General features: G+C 39.4%; 1 protein-coding gene across 2 annotated transcripts in view; it reads right to left on the bottom strand.

Annotated features, from left to right (window-relative positions):
- The window catches only part of HCN1 (hyperpolarization activated cyclic nucleotide gated potassium channel 1), a 237,615-nt gene that overhangs the window by 65,055 nt on the left and 157,229 nt on the right, over positions 1-15,331 (bottom strand). The window lies entirely within an intron of this gene.

Below are 15,331 nucleotides of genomic sequence, written 5' to 3'. Positions count from 1 at the left end.
AGCACCAGTATCACCCTCTGGGGAAGTGTAGTCAGGAGGGAGGAACACAGCAGCATTCATTACAGTTATTTTGCTGTCGGATCCTAGAACCACAAACAATAAAGGACTATAAACATAGCATTACTCCCAGCCCTCCAACAAAAGACATCCATGCAGAAAAAGGTAATGATTCCTCAAACTTATCACTGGCCATTCAGGTCCCAATTGTGAACTGTATGACGATGATTACAGAAATCAGCAAGCTCAGTTAGCACCTGATTCATCTAAGAACTGAAATATAGCTTTAACAGTTTGATAACTGTATGTAAACAGTGAAGATGCCAGATCTTAACCTTGGTTTCATTTTGTCATTAAGAATCTGTCTTTACTGTATAAAAAACTGGCATTTCAAGCTGAACCACAAATAAAGATGTGTGTTAAATTACTCTCTACATGTAACTTGTTTCCCATGGAAGTGATTTAACATCACATGCTAAGCATTTCCCAGTAAAAACCTGTGAGGAAACCCATTTCTGATACCAGTAAAAAAATGTTTACGGTATATTCCCATGATAATGCAAATGAAAAAAGGATTTGTTCCATATGTCATTCTAGAACTACTAACAGAGGATGACAATTTATTTCCAGTTCTGAAGAACTCTGTGGTGAAATAGTTAAACTGCAGCGACGAACCCAAAACTCTGCTCATTACCCAGGTTCACTCAGCCTTCCATTCTTCTGAGTTTGGTAAATTGAGTACTCAGCTTGCTGGGGAGGGGGATAATGTGTAACCTGCATAATTAAATTGTAAACTGCCCAAAGAGTGCTTTAAGTGCAATGGGGCAGTATATAAGCAGCAAACTTTGCTTTTTCCCCCCCCTTTAAGACCACCTAAAGTATATAACAGTGGAAATATTCCAGCTGAAGAGTTCCTGCTTTACACGTTCCATCTAACTTCATAGCCCTCTTTAGGGATTAAACAGTCCAGTGCTGTGAATATGTGCCTTTCCAGAGGCATATACAGTATAGATTATTATTTGGATTGCTTTTGGTTCGGTTCGGTTTGAGCCAAATTACAGCATCCATACATGTTTTGACTTTGAGTCCTCCATCCTGCCCCCTTTTAGAGCCGTCCCGTATCTTTCTGGCACAGTGCTCGGGCTTCTGTTTTTGTGGCAAGATTAGGTGTGTTCCTAATTGTCTCAGTGTGTAGTCTGTGCAGAAGGTTAGTTTGCACCCAAATGAAGCTACAACATCATTCAAGGTTACTCTCCTGTGACATATTAGGAAAGTCACTGCAGCCCACTGGTTGGCTACCAGAAAAATTTGGGATGGAAACTATGTCGATTTTATCGGCTCCACTCTCACAAGACAGCACAGTCAGTGATAATATAAGAACAATGTGTCATAACATGGACTATAGATATATGTGAGTATAATATATTACAACTGCTATCCGAAAATAATAAGCAGGGTTTACAAACCAAAAAGAGTTACATTTTTTTAAAAAAATATGAAGGAATAAAAAGTTTAATCAAACAGGTCTTAAATATAGTTGACGAAGCATGAAGCTCCTCCCCATGAACCAACGAAGGTTCATTGAAGTTTTTTTAGAAAGCCAGAAGCTAAGAAAAAAAGAAACAGATCCCCCACCCCCACAGCTTGCCCCCCTGCCCGATTCCTCTGTTGCTGCCCTACCTTGGCTGCCTGCAATCTGTGCCGCTGCTGCTGCCATCACCACCCATGGCAGCCTGTGCCATGGCGGCCTCCGCAGTCTCCATCCACCACCTCTCGCTGCGATGGCTTCCACCGCTATGGCCTGCCTTAAGGGAATTTGGGTTGCCCTTTGCAAAGATGGTGCCTGCAGCTTCCCTGCTCTAAAAGAAGCCACAGCCGCCATCTTTGCAAAGGCTAGCCAGTGTCCCTTACGGCAGGCCATGGCTGCAGAGGCCACTGCAACATGTGGCAGTGGATGGCTGTAGCAGCGGGTAGCAATGGGTGACAATGGCACCGGGTGGTGGTGGATGGTGGCAGCAGCTGAGGTAAGGAGGGAAGGGGTGGGGAATAGGCTGTGGGGGCGGCTGGCTGTGGGGCCGGCCAGTGGCCTATCAGCTCACTGATCAGCTGACTGGCAGGCCCATAGGCAGAATGGGAAGGCCATAGGAAGAGAAGGAAGGCTAGCCTTCCCTCTCTTTGTATGGGGGATAAATAAAAGTAGACAAATATTCATCCCTTTGTAATCGTTGGGGTCTTTGGAACTCACAAATACGAAGGGATAAATATTTAAAGTATCAGCAATTTTTAAATGAATATCACAATGTTTTTTTATTCATCCCCATGTTTACTTAATTACATGCCTGCTCATCCATCTGATTGCACAAAACCTTTTCAGTTAGCTGCAATTAACTGTGGCGAGTTAAGAGAACCTTTATATGAACATCAGTAGGATCAAGCCATTCTGTTACATCCGCTTTCAAAGTGAGCAGCAAAAAGAGCAGCATTTGGCTATGCAGTGGAAGATGCTTCAGGAGAAATCACAGGAATAAAATAAAAATGGAAATTTATGATAGCTGTGAACAAGTATATAAATAGTCCTCATACTACTTTCTGACACATAAAGTCTATGCAACTCACAAAGTGTAAATAGATGCAAAAATGGTATCGCTAAAATAGAAATACCGTACAGCTCTGTACCAATACTCTTATCTTACCAGTATTTTAAAAGAGAATTGTAAAAAAAAAAAAAAAATCACTCCTGTGTTACTTCGCATTTGCATCAAATTTTCTCTTATCTATAACTAGAATCCTACTGGCATCCATGTAAAATTTGCATAACTTGCTGTGGTTAATTGATGCTAACTAAAGAGAGGTTTTGGGACACAACTCAATTATATAAGTAGGCATATGACCAGCCACACAAGTGAAGTGCACAGTGGTACCCCATCAATTAGCCACAGCAAATTATACAAACCTTATCTGAACACGAATAGGATTCCAGCCAATATATTTTTTTAAATTTGTTTTTTAAATTTCCAAAACGAACACAACAATACAAAATACTTACTAACACAATCTAAAACACAGTGCACCCCCATACCCACGGGAGCCTTTGGAGCATTTTTTTTTAAATTACAAACCTCCTTTCCAAAATTGTACTGATTCAGCCAATATATTCTTAAAATAAGCAAAATTTTTCGGTCTTTCTGTGAGTGGAACAAAATCAGTACACAGGCCATTGGGATAGTCCTTATATAAAAGTATAGTAAATATATATGGAATCAAGAATGTTGTGAGTTTAGAAAATAACTCTCTGAATGAAACAGAACTGGGGAAGACTGAAATATACTGGAAATATATAATTCATAGGAAAGGTGAGAATCCTCTTCTGGCATAGAAATGTTTGCCACAATCTCCTTGGTTCTCTCTTACTTGAATTTATGCCAATGAAACACTGGTTTGGTATTATGAAGCAGTAGATTAAGAACTTATGTGAAGTACAAAGGAAAACAACAGGAAAAAACCATGTTTTTATGGACATTGCTCATTGAAGGATGACTCTGAGTCCTGATGTTGTAGGCCTTTGGTCTTCAGTAAGCATTTAAACAAGTAATAAAAATAATTTACATGACCCCCACATCTCCCTTGCCATATTCTTCTAGCTCTAGAACCCAAGTCCTGATTTGACTCAGAGAAACTACTCTTAGGAAGTCCAGATGTTTTCTAGGGCTCCGGATGGCTGGACTTATGATCTCTTCCTGTGATGATGAATTGCAATCACATTACTTCAGATCACTTTCAGGAAGACAAAATATTTTTATTAGAACAGTTTCCTCTGGCTGTATTCAGCTGTGTTTAAATCCAGGTAAGTGTGGATAGGCTTAATTGTAGCCTGAGTGACTTCTGTGAAGGCTCAGCTGAAATAGCAGCTTTTATCTTCTGTTTAAACGATTGTTAGCACAGGTCTGATTGATCATTCCTAAGGGGTGAAGGTTCAACTACAAATCTATTTTACCTGATTGTTTCAGGGAGGCCCAGCTGTCTATCCTAGTCTTAAGGGTGCTTCACTCTACCTGCCATGCCTGTTTTAGTATCTATGAAAGCACACCTCAAACTTCCTTTTAAAAAGCTGCAACATGAAAAAATGATTGGTGTGGTTCTGGGGGGAAAATTAGAAGCAGTCTTCCTTATTTCCTTTTGAAATTACTTCAACTCAAGAAAAATGCATCAAAGTGTAAGAACATCCAGCTTGCTTTTGTCATACAAATGCTAATCATTTGCCTGATGATTTTATATCCTTCTTTGGCAAAATCACTGTTAACAAGGAAATAAGCCTATTTTTAACACAGATAAATGTGCTGACAGAAGGGGCAGCAAAAGCTGGTCTTTGAAGCAGCCATTCATCCCATTTGCTAGTAAAAGAGAACAATCCTTATCAGGGGAATGCATGATACTCATTCAACAACTGCATTCCATTTTCTGGTCCATGAAGGACATGGGATGAAACAAAAAGGACATTACTACAGCAAAGGAAACAGATGTGGCTTTAGTCCATCACTTCACAATTAAAAGGGACGTGGTGGCACTGTGGGTTAAACCGCAGAAGCCTCTGTGCTGCAAGGTCGGAAGACCAGCAGTCGTAAGATCGAATCCACATGACGGAGTGAGCTCCTGTTGCTTGTCCCAGCTCCTGCCAACCTAGCAGTTCGAAAGCATGTAAAAATGTAAGTAGATAAATAGGTACCATCTCGGTGGGAGGTAACGGCATTCTGTGTCTAGTCGCGTTGGCCACGTGACCACGGAAACTGTCTTCGGACAAACACTGGCTCCACAGCGTGGAAATGGGGATGAGCACCGTGTCCTAGAGTCAGACATGACTGGACCAAATGTCAAGGGGAACCTTTACCTTTACCTTCACCTTTAATAGCCATGGTGGCCAAACCACAGGAGCCATGCAGACAAGATAACAGATAAAGCTTAAGATAACTTAAAGAAACAGAAAGCAGATATGAAAAAAAATATTGTAGAAGGAGTCTGCATTAAATCATTCTTGATTTGCAACAGTGACATGAAGAAGCACAAGAGAATATCTGTAATGAGTCAGACAGATCACTTTGCCAGAGTATGAATGGGTGAAAATCTTTTTCTTTCTTTCTTTCTTTCTTTCTTTCTTTCTTTCTTTCTTTCTCTCTCTCTCTCTCTCTCTCTCTCTCTCTCTCTCTCTCTCTCTCTCTCCCGCTTTTACCCCACCCATCTAGATTCAATGGATCTACTCTGGGCGGCTTACAACAAGATTTAAAACACATAATATAAAACAAGATTTAAAACATAGAGACAAGCAAAGTCCAAGATAGTAAGACATAGGGAATTAAGAAATGAAAGGGGGGAGGGCCTGCCTGTAGAACCACGTCTTCAGCTTGTTCTTAGTACAGTAATTTAAGAAATAAATGACTATGCAGTCCTTTAGTTGGCCATTTTACAGAAATGAATCATACAATAAAAGATCTATTGTTCTGGGCCGTGGACAGAGTTCCTGGGAACTGTGAAAGGTCTTTACTAAAAAAGGAAATTGACTGGTTCCCGAAACTGAACACCCTTGTGCCTCATGGGTTAAATGAAGAAACAGACTTTCTCCCTTTATTATGATAACACTGCTGGGATGGCTATCTCACCAACTTCATCTTTATGTACAACTGTGTACAAATGCCTCCTTTTTCAGTGCCTGCACTTTCAAATATTTTTAATCAGTTTTGGAGCTGGTATAGACCAAAGAAAGGTGCAGAGAGTATAAAAAAGCTCGGTATGTGCTTTATATTCTGTCTAATATATTTAATTGTGCCTAATGTGCTCAGTATAAATGTATGTATTTATGTAAAATTGAGAGTGCCAAATCATCACATGTGGTTTTGTATTATGCTTAGCTCCTGAAGGAGGCTTCGCTGAAACATGTTGAGCAAGAGCTTTTTAACTATTCATTTAAAGAATACAGAATAAAGAACTCGATTCTATTTTCTACACCCTGAGACTTCGTCTCTCATTTATAATCTAGATATAAACTTTAGTACATCATATTCACAATTCTGTAAGTGTAAATCTCCTCCCTTCATTTAATTCTTCCAATTATTTATGTATATTTTTGTTTTTATGTATTTTTCCACCAAGAATTGATCCTCAAGATCATCTCAGTGGTCCTGAGGGTGATCTCAGTGGTAATCATCTCATATAACATAACACTTTAAAATCAAATCACTTTACTATCAGCAAAATCTCATGGCAAAACTACACACTACAAATTCCTCATTATTAGAAGGCACAACTCTTTAAGCATGAAAAGTCATCTGATGGCAATGTAATGAGCTTCTCTGATCTTGAGTAGCTTGAAAATTAATTCACTTTGTTTTTTGACCTGTCATCAGGAGTTAAAAGCCTGCTTAGTTCACATTCTGGTTGCTCAGACATGATACTGGACCACATGACTGAAATATCACCCTGTTTTCTATTTCTAATTACGTTCTAACTATAGCATTTGACCCCGAGTGGTCTCAAGGACCATTCAAAAAAACATAATAGCAATAGAAGAATTTAAAACAAGCAAGCAAGAAAACAAAGGATTTCAACAGACAATCTCCACAGAGAGAGATTTCAATAAAATCATGAGGGGCTTTAACACCTTGAAGACTAATTACAGTGGTGCCCCACTAGACGCTTACCCTGGTAGATGACGATATCACTTCATGGTGAGTAAAATGGTGTTTAGATGGGGAAAATCTGCTTGACGACGATCAGTTCCCTGCTTCGGGAACCGATTTTTCGCTTTACGGCAATCAAAACAGCTGATCGTTGAGGTTCAAAATGGCCACCCACTGTTTCAAAATGGCTCCCCGCTGTGTTTCCTTGCTTTACAGGCACTGGAAAATGGCCACCCTATGGAGGATCTTCGCTTTACGATGAGGTATTTTGCCCAGTGGAACGCATTGAGCGGTTTTCAATGCATTTCAATGAGCTTTTTACTTTCGCTTGATGACGATTTCATTCTACAGCGACTTTGCTGGAACAGATTATCGTCATCAAGCAAGGCACCACTGTAATGACTTCTGTTTGCCATAAACTCTTGTTGATTGTAATTGACGAAGCTGATACATCAATGCTTATATAAATAAAGCTTGTATAAATAAAACCAAATAAAACTCATCAGATTTCAACGTACTAAGAGACTCTTTGCTGTCCCTATTACAATAGACTTAGGATTGCTCCCCCTTAGAAATTTTTCAGAAAAAATTGAAGACACCAATGGAAACACAATGTTGTGAGATTGGATAGCCTAATCACTCACAGTGGCAGCATAATGTGCAGTAATTCAACTATATGCTGCATACATATAAACATACATACAGAGCAAACCTTAGCATGGCGGGGGGTAGAGAAAATTTGGAATGATAAGGCCATAGAAGAAAAGAGAGGATTAAGACAAAAGGCACAACCTGCCCTTCCTATGCAAAACAATCCACAGCTTCTCTCTATTTATTTATTTATTTATTTATTTATTTATTTATTTATTTATTTATTTATTTATTTATTTATTTATTTATTTATATCCCGCCTATCTGGTCGGATCAGGACCACTCTACCTATATCTACCTAAGCTGCTTATGGTGTGTCTGCAAACCTGTCACAGCTGGAGTCCACAGAATGAAAATGGCTCTGTGGGTGCACATGTGTTGTGAGAATTCAGAACAGAGAAAGAGTGACTGGGGGAAAGGCTAAGTATACCTCAATTCTCCTTCTTCAATATTTTGTTTCACAGCTCAGTGGTTCAGGCATTTAGCTAAGGTTGGGAGTTCAATTCCACTCCGTGCCTCCTGTGAGTAGAGCCAATCTGTGTGGCTTTGGGCAAGCTGCAGAGTTCCAGGATGCCCCCAGAAGAAGGAAATGGTAAATCATTTCTGAGTAGTCTTTACCTAGAAAAGGGTTGCCATAAGTCAGAATTGACTTGAAGGAACAGGATCATTATACTTTTATTGTGTGGTCCTGATCCGACCAGATAGGCGAGATATAAATAAAATAAATAAATTAATAAATAAATATTACAACATGGAAGTCAGGAGTTGCAGCCTAGTGTTACAAGGTCCAATGATTCTCTCAATCATTGTTAGACTACAGTTTCCAGAATCTGCCAGCCAGCATAGTCAATGCCAAATAGTGAAGCTTTTAAAAACAGCAGTTCACACAGGCAGTTCAATAAACAAAGGAAAGAGTTATATGGAGGGGAAGAAATGTTTTCTCATAGCATTCTGCAAATGACATCTGCATGAAATCATTTTTCTTGAATGGAAGAATAAGACAGAATAAGACCATTCATATATTTAAAAAACTGAACAAATGAAATCTGTTAGACTGCAGAATGGACAATTTTTCTTTGAAATTTGTAGCAACGAACAGAGGGAACTTGACATATTCCATTGTTTCCTTTGTTTATGGAAGTACTTAAATGAAAAGATTCAAGAAGTATTAAATTTAAAACGTGTGTCGCTCCTCTATAAAATTATTTTGATGAAATGCTACCTGGAGTGGAACACATGGGCTTTAATTCACCTTTTGCCACCTGCTAGAAACTGTACTTAGCATAACTTCTTCTAAATGGATTATAAAGATTTCTATAAATTTACATTTTCTCTTACCCTGCATTCTTGGGACTCCATGATAGGCTGTCAAGCTATATTATTTCAAACAACAATTAAAGAGAATACCTTTCAAGAACAATTTAGCTCTTCTACCTAATATCCTACAATCTATTGATTTGTTTCACTTTCTGAAAACATATGGTACAAAAAACCATGCATATTAGAAATTGTTTGTACAATATATCACTACAAACATACTGTGCTTTGGCTGCACTTTATGAAGATGTAACTTGACACTTTTCATTTTCAACTCTGATGCCTTAATTTTAAATTCTAATCAACTGCACAATAATGTCTGTGGTGTAGTTATTTAATACTCCTGTCTTCTGTTAAGCTCCTTTAAAAGCTCCTGTGTATAATAAGAAAACATAATACAAATGCTCCAGAAAGAGGGGTATTATTTGATAAACTGTAGACACAAAATGAATTGAGGTTCAGAAGTTTGAGTCCAACTGGCAGTTCCAATTAGCACTGAATAAATGAGCTTTCTATGGACTCATAATTCAGTAGGGATGTGCAGGGTGAAACTTTAGTATTTCTTTTGTTTTGGGGTCTTTCAAATGGCTCCTCTTTTGGTTTCAGGTATTTTGGGGCACAGGACCCTTTTGTAGACCTAAAAGAATCCAAATCTTCCTGGATCTTTGGTTTCAGATTTCCCATTCTGCTCTCTGGTGCAAGACCCAATTTAGCCTTAGTCGAAAAGAACAGGGGCAAGGCAACAGACAATCATCTATTCAAAAGCAAGCAACAACAACACCACATAAGAAAGAAAAATCAATCATCCACAGACTTCTGCAGGCACTAATAGTACTTTAAAGTTTATACAGTATATATCATCACATCACCATCCTCATCATTTTCATCAAGTCATCAGCAGGAAACAATACAGATGAGAAAGATAAATCATCATCATGATTGAAATCAAAATAAAACTCATAAACTCACTAAGGCCAATATTACCAAACTTTTCTGACTAGGAAGAGAGTTCCTCTTTCTACCACTCTGATAGCTTCAATCCAGCAATTCAGGCAGTAATAATGGAAATGAGGGGAAATCCCTTCAAGCATCAATAAAATGAATGGTCAGAAATGTAGAGTAATACAGAATATGAAAGAAATGCATAATTTCCATTGACCTCTCTTTCTGAATTCTAAATCTTCTGTATTACAGAGGCTGTCTTTAAGAAAGCCACACAAGACTCCAAAAAATGTGAGAAGGAGCCTCTTTCCTGTCTTATCCCATTCAAGTTAACCTGAAAGCCCCATCCTTATTGTTCAGCAAATGAGTCTACGCGTGCATTCCTGTTGGGACCAGCATGTGATTTAGACCAGAGTTTGCAACAGACTATCCTGTATAGCAATGGTCATCAGCTTGCAGACTTTGCATTAACTACCTTAGCCCAGTTTTTAAAATTCTTCTGCAAATGATAAGTTTAGATCATGGGAAAGGCTGACTGATTGATATGTTGTACTTTTCTTTTGTTTTACTGCTTTTAATATTTTAACTACTTCTTTAAAAAAAACTTTTTAAAAATTCCATTTTAATATGCCCATTGGTTTAACTGTGGATATTTATAATGTGCTTTTTATCAATTATACTGTAAGCCACTTAGGGTCCCAGGTCAGTAGAGAGGCAAGACATAAAACCAACCAACTAGCCAACCAATCAACCAACCAACCAACTATAGATTGATTTTTCCAGCCCTGGATTAAAATGAATTTTCCACAACAAAAGTGATGCTTTCACTTACGGTAATTATGAAAAGCTCTCCATTATGATGATGAAATTTATATTTAATTTCAAAGCACCTACATATCACAGTGTAATTAAGGATGATACCTGTTTGGAAAGCAGGCTTTTTTCACAGATCCATATTCCAATGTTTGAACATAGGTATAAAAAGGACCTGCATAAGTGGTCCCCTTCTTGAATGTGTAGCAGTGGCTACTTCCATTCTGAAAAGTTAAAATCCTGCCTAATAGGGAAGATTTCCCTTTCCCCCTTCTAGTTCACTTTACCTCACCTATTTTACTACAGGGGTGTAGAAACATCTTATCAGTTTGGTTGTTGTGGGTTTTTCAGGCTCTTTAGCCGTGTTCTGAAGATTGTTCTTCCTGATGTTTCTCCAGTCTCTGTGGCCGTCAGGAAGAACAACCTTCAGAACTCGGCCAAAGAGCCCGAAAAACCCACAAAAACCATCAGATCCCAGCCGTGAAAGCCTTCGAGAATACATCTTCTCAGTTTCATCACCACCATGCAGAGACTGAACAATACTGGCACTAAAAATGATGAAGATTTAAATCATGGTGGAAGCAACCAGTGAGGCTACGTACATGCAAAATGAAAAGAATCAAGCTACGTCTGTTCTATCAGGAGACTTGAAATATGTACAAGTCACATTGAAAAGTAATGTTATTAGACAAACTATAGGCTATTCCAAGAGTGCATGACAGTAGTATCTGGATCTGTAGTATTAAAAAAGGCACTCTTTTGGCATATCCCTATTCGACCCCCCCTAAGACAGACTTGGGAATTAGAGATACTGAATTCCCTGCAGTGTTTCAAATTATGTTTGAAAAGACATCAGTAAGCAGTCTCAAACCATGAGAAAATGTACTTCCTAGAAAGCAAAACTTGGCATTTATGGCATTTCCTACAATCCACAACCAAAATTCATTTGCCAGTATCTACAATTTGTTTTTAAAATTTGTTGATTTTAAATTTTTGGTATGCTATCTTGGGCCCCACTAGGGGAGAAAGGTGTGATAAAAAAATCGAATATATACATCTGCATAGGTATATGCACCTGCATATGCACACACAATTTCAGTTGTATATTATGACATCAGACCTTAACATGATCTAGCCCAGAGGTCATCAATCCCCGGTCCACGGCCTGGTGTCATGAGTGCAACCGAAGATCTGGACCCTGAAGAGTTAACTGTAGCTGAAGAGAATGCTGAGCAATGAGAAATACAAACACCTGAATCGCCTCCAGGTTCTCCTCCCCCAGTAGACAGGCTGAAGGCCAGGCTGAGGGGAAGACTTATGACAAAAAGATCAGAGGATCACTTGAAGGCTGCCCGCAGAAACATCTGATCAACTAACCCTGAGTTCTGACAGGATGAAAAGGCTTCCAGCAGTTCAAGGGCTGTTTTTACTATATAAACAGCTCTCAGACAGCTGAAAATCTGTGGAAGCAACAAGTCAAACCTCTGGCTTGCATCCACACTCCTAACAACCTTGAACCTTGTTCCCTGGACCCTTGGCTTTGGACTCTGACCCTGCACTATGTTGTGCGTTTTGGCTTTGGACTCTGACCCTGGACTACATTGTGTGAGTTGGCTTTGGTATTTGGATATCAGCTCTGAATTCCTGACATAGGACTGGCTTATTGGACTCTGCTGTTGTAACCCCTGGGAACGTGACACCTGGTGCTGGTCTATGGTCTGAGCAGGACCAGGCCATGGAGACAGACCTCCTGCCCCCCTCCCCTCCCCCAGCTGCTTTGTGCATCCATAAGTGTGCCGGCACTAGCGTGAGTGCTCCCCCACCTCTTCATGCATGTGCCTGAGCACCTGTGTGAAGGGGTGGCCACGTGTGCATGCAGGCACTCCTGCACATGTGTGAAGAGGTGGGGAGTGTTCATGCTGGAGCTGGTGGGCGTGTGCGCATTTCCCCACCACTTCACACATGTGCCCAAGAGCATGCACGAGTGCGGGAGGTGCCCCGCCTTCCTCAGAGGCTCCGCTAGTCCATGGTCCCAAAAAAGTTGGGGACTGCTGATCTAGCTTACAGCTATTCTCAACAGGGAACATATGCCCCGCTGGGGGCCCTGGCACTTCTGAAGGGGGCGAGGCACAGAACAAGACATTTTCTATTCTATTTTTTAATTCATTTGTTCATGTTGTATCCTTGTTCGACAGGGGACCCTGGAATCTGAGAAGAGGTCTTAAAAGGGCCAAAAGTGGGTTGAAAAAGATTGAGCTAGAGCTTAGCAGTTGGAAGTAGTCTGAACTTAAGGGGGGGGGAGATACCTCCAAAATAAATGCATGAGAATGGACAGTGTGTTTGCTCTAAGAATGTGAAACATCACTTGTTCAGTCTCTGCAGGCCAGGATAAGGAAACATGCCACATTCTTCTGGCCGGAGGGGACTTGGCCAAGATATCCTTTACTTTTTACTTTTTTTAACCTTTATTGGATTTTTACCCCAACCCCCTAGACAGAGTCGTATTTGCAATTGCCTGAACATTTTTCATGCAACCACACACCCCATCCCAAATAGTTTGCACAAATTAATTGATGGGAGGAATAAACTAGGAGGAATCTTTCTTAGTTTTATAGCAACAATAAGGAAGCACCTTATCAAACCTTTAAATCTAATAGATTTATTTCAAGGTGAAATTTTGAGGATTACAATCCACTAAGAGGTCAATGATTTTTTAAAAAGATTACTGAAATTATAGGTATTGATGTTCAAATGTCTTCAGTGATATCTTTGTTGGGTATGGTTAACAATAAACAACTAAAAGGGAAATGAACCCTGAGTGCTCACTGGAAGGAGAGATCCTGAAGCTGAGGCTCCAGTACTTTGGCCATCTCATGAGAAGAAAAGACTCCCTGGGAAAGCCTCTGATGTTGGGAAAGTGTGAGGGCAAGAAGAGAAGGGGACGAGACAGGATGAGATGGTTGAACAGTGTCATAGAAGCTACCAACATGAATCTGACCAAACTCCGGGAGGCAGTGGAAGATAGGAGGGCCTGGCGTGCTCTGGTCCATGAGGTCATGAAGAATCAGACACAACTTAACGACTAAACAACAATGGTATAAAGAAATGTGGAATATGGCTATTAATGATCAATTAATCTGTGAAACCAAGATTAGAAAAGCAATATTGAATACAAATAATTTCAAGGAGATATGGAAATTATTTTTGTCTATGTGTTTGAGGAAGGGAAGGGTCATACCCCTGGTGATGAATTTGTGGAAATAAATGGGGCATTATAAAACATAAAATAAATTTACTAATATGTAAAGTAGTCCCACTAGTGATGGGGAGTACAGAATCAAAAATGTATAATTGTGTTTCTTTTTCATTTCTTTTTAAGTTGATTTGTTAGTGGCATTTTGTTTATCTGTTCTTGCTATATTATTGATTTTAAAAAACACCACAATTCACTGACTTAACCCTGAGCTACACTGCACATATAAATCCATATGTCTGAAAAAGTAGATTGCTATCCATGGAAACTCACACGGAAATAAATTTATAAGTTTTTAAAGTGCTATAAATTTTACTGTTTGTTTTAGAATACATGCTGAAATGGATTAACTCACTTACCTCACTTGCTCCTTAGTTTTAGATACATTGGAGTTATTTGCATCGTTCTTACAGTCAGCTAGTCCTTCTGTGAGTATCATGTGTGTTTCTTTCCAAGGGAAAAGGATTTTGTACAGGAGATGCTTCTTGAAAGAAGCAAAAGCTCTTTTGCTCTTGGCAGGAGGTGAGGAATTTCACCAGGCTTACAAATTCTCCACCAAAAGAGGAATTTTGTGAGCATTCTTCACATCTCTAGTTTCTTGTTGGTACTAACTACAGCTGATGATTATGCATTTTAGATTTGGGGCTTCTCAACTGAGCAGAAGCAGCTTTGACCTTATCTTGGAAATTCAGCAGAATACTTCTATCTCAGCCCAATTGTCCCACCTGTCATTGACAATTCCACATAGAAAGAGTGACAAGTGCAAAGAAAAATGTAATATTTGAAAGATCATTTTCACTAATGCATCCCTTTCTCCATGCAGATGCTAAGGTCATGTTTCATCCTTGCTGATCTGCTCAAAATCAAAATGCCAACTGCTGTAGGCTCTTTTGTTGCTTCCACATTTACTCTTAGATCAACCAATCTCTTTGTCAACATGAAGTTTTATATTACCTTCCTGTTTTCAGCCTCTCCTCTCATCAAATTTCATGTTGCCTTGTTGATCCGACAATATCTGTTGCCTCTTATTTCTGCCTCAGCCTCTCCTTATTTGCACAGCATTATGCACTTTACCCTTTGCAGTTGATGTTCAGCACGCACTTATTCCCCACTTTAAAAAATAATTTCAGCAGTGCAAGCAGCACTAAAGCAACAAATAAATTGCATATATAATCTCTGGCTGCTGTGCCCTTTGCTTTAATCCAAATCTAGTGCTTTGTTTTTACAGACCATGACCTTCTCAAAGAGGGATATGTCCTTTCTTTGACTATTCTGCACAAGCTGTTAATCAGGCAGTAGCATACAACAGGACAATGGAATCAAATATTGAATGGATTTAGGAGACCGCTGCAAATATTTCAACAGCTTTTTCTTAAGGGCCACAGTATACTGTATTTTTCCGTGTATAAAATGATACTTTTGTCTAAAATCTTTAGATTAAAAATTTAGGATCATCTTATACACCGAAGTAAGGGGGGGATCAAAGCACTTTGATCTCTGCTCTCCACCTCCACTTTTTGAGAAGAAAGCGGAGGGGGAAAGCAATTTCTTCACAAGAAAGTGGAGGGGGAAAGCAGGAATCAAAGCGCTTTGATGATTCCTGCTTTCCCTCTCCAGTTTCTTGCTAAGAAAGAAATTTTGGGTTAGATAAGTGGGGGGGGGTGTATTTTACATGGGGGCGTCTTATATA

This window comes from Pogona vitticeps, chromosome 2, assembly GCF_051106095.1.
Source record: "Pogona vitticeps strain Pit_001003342236 chromosome 2, PviZW2.1, whole genome shotgun sequence".
In the NCBI taxonomy this organism is placed as follows: Eukaryota; Metazoa; Chordata; class Lepidosauria; order Squamata; family Agamidae; genus Pogona; species Pogona vitticeps.
The sequence above is the reverse complement of the archived record's forward strand: the minus strand, read 5'-3'. Positions and strand labels throughout refer to the sequence as shown.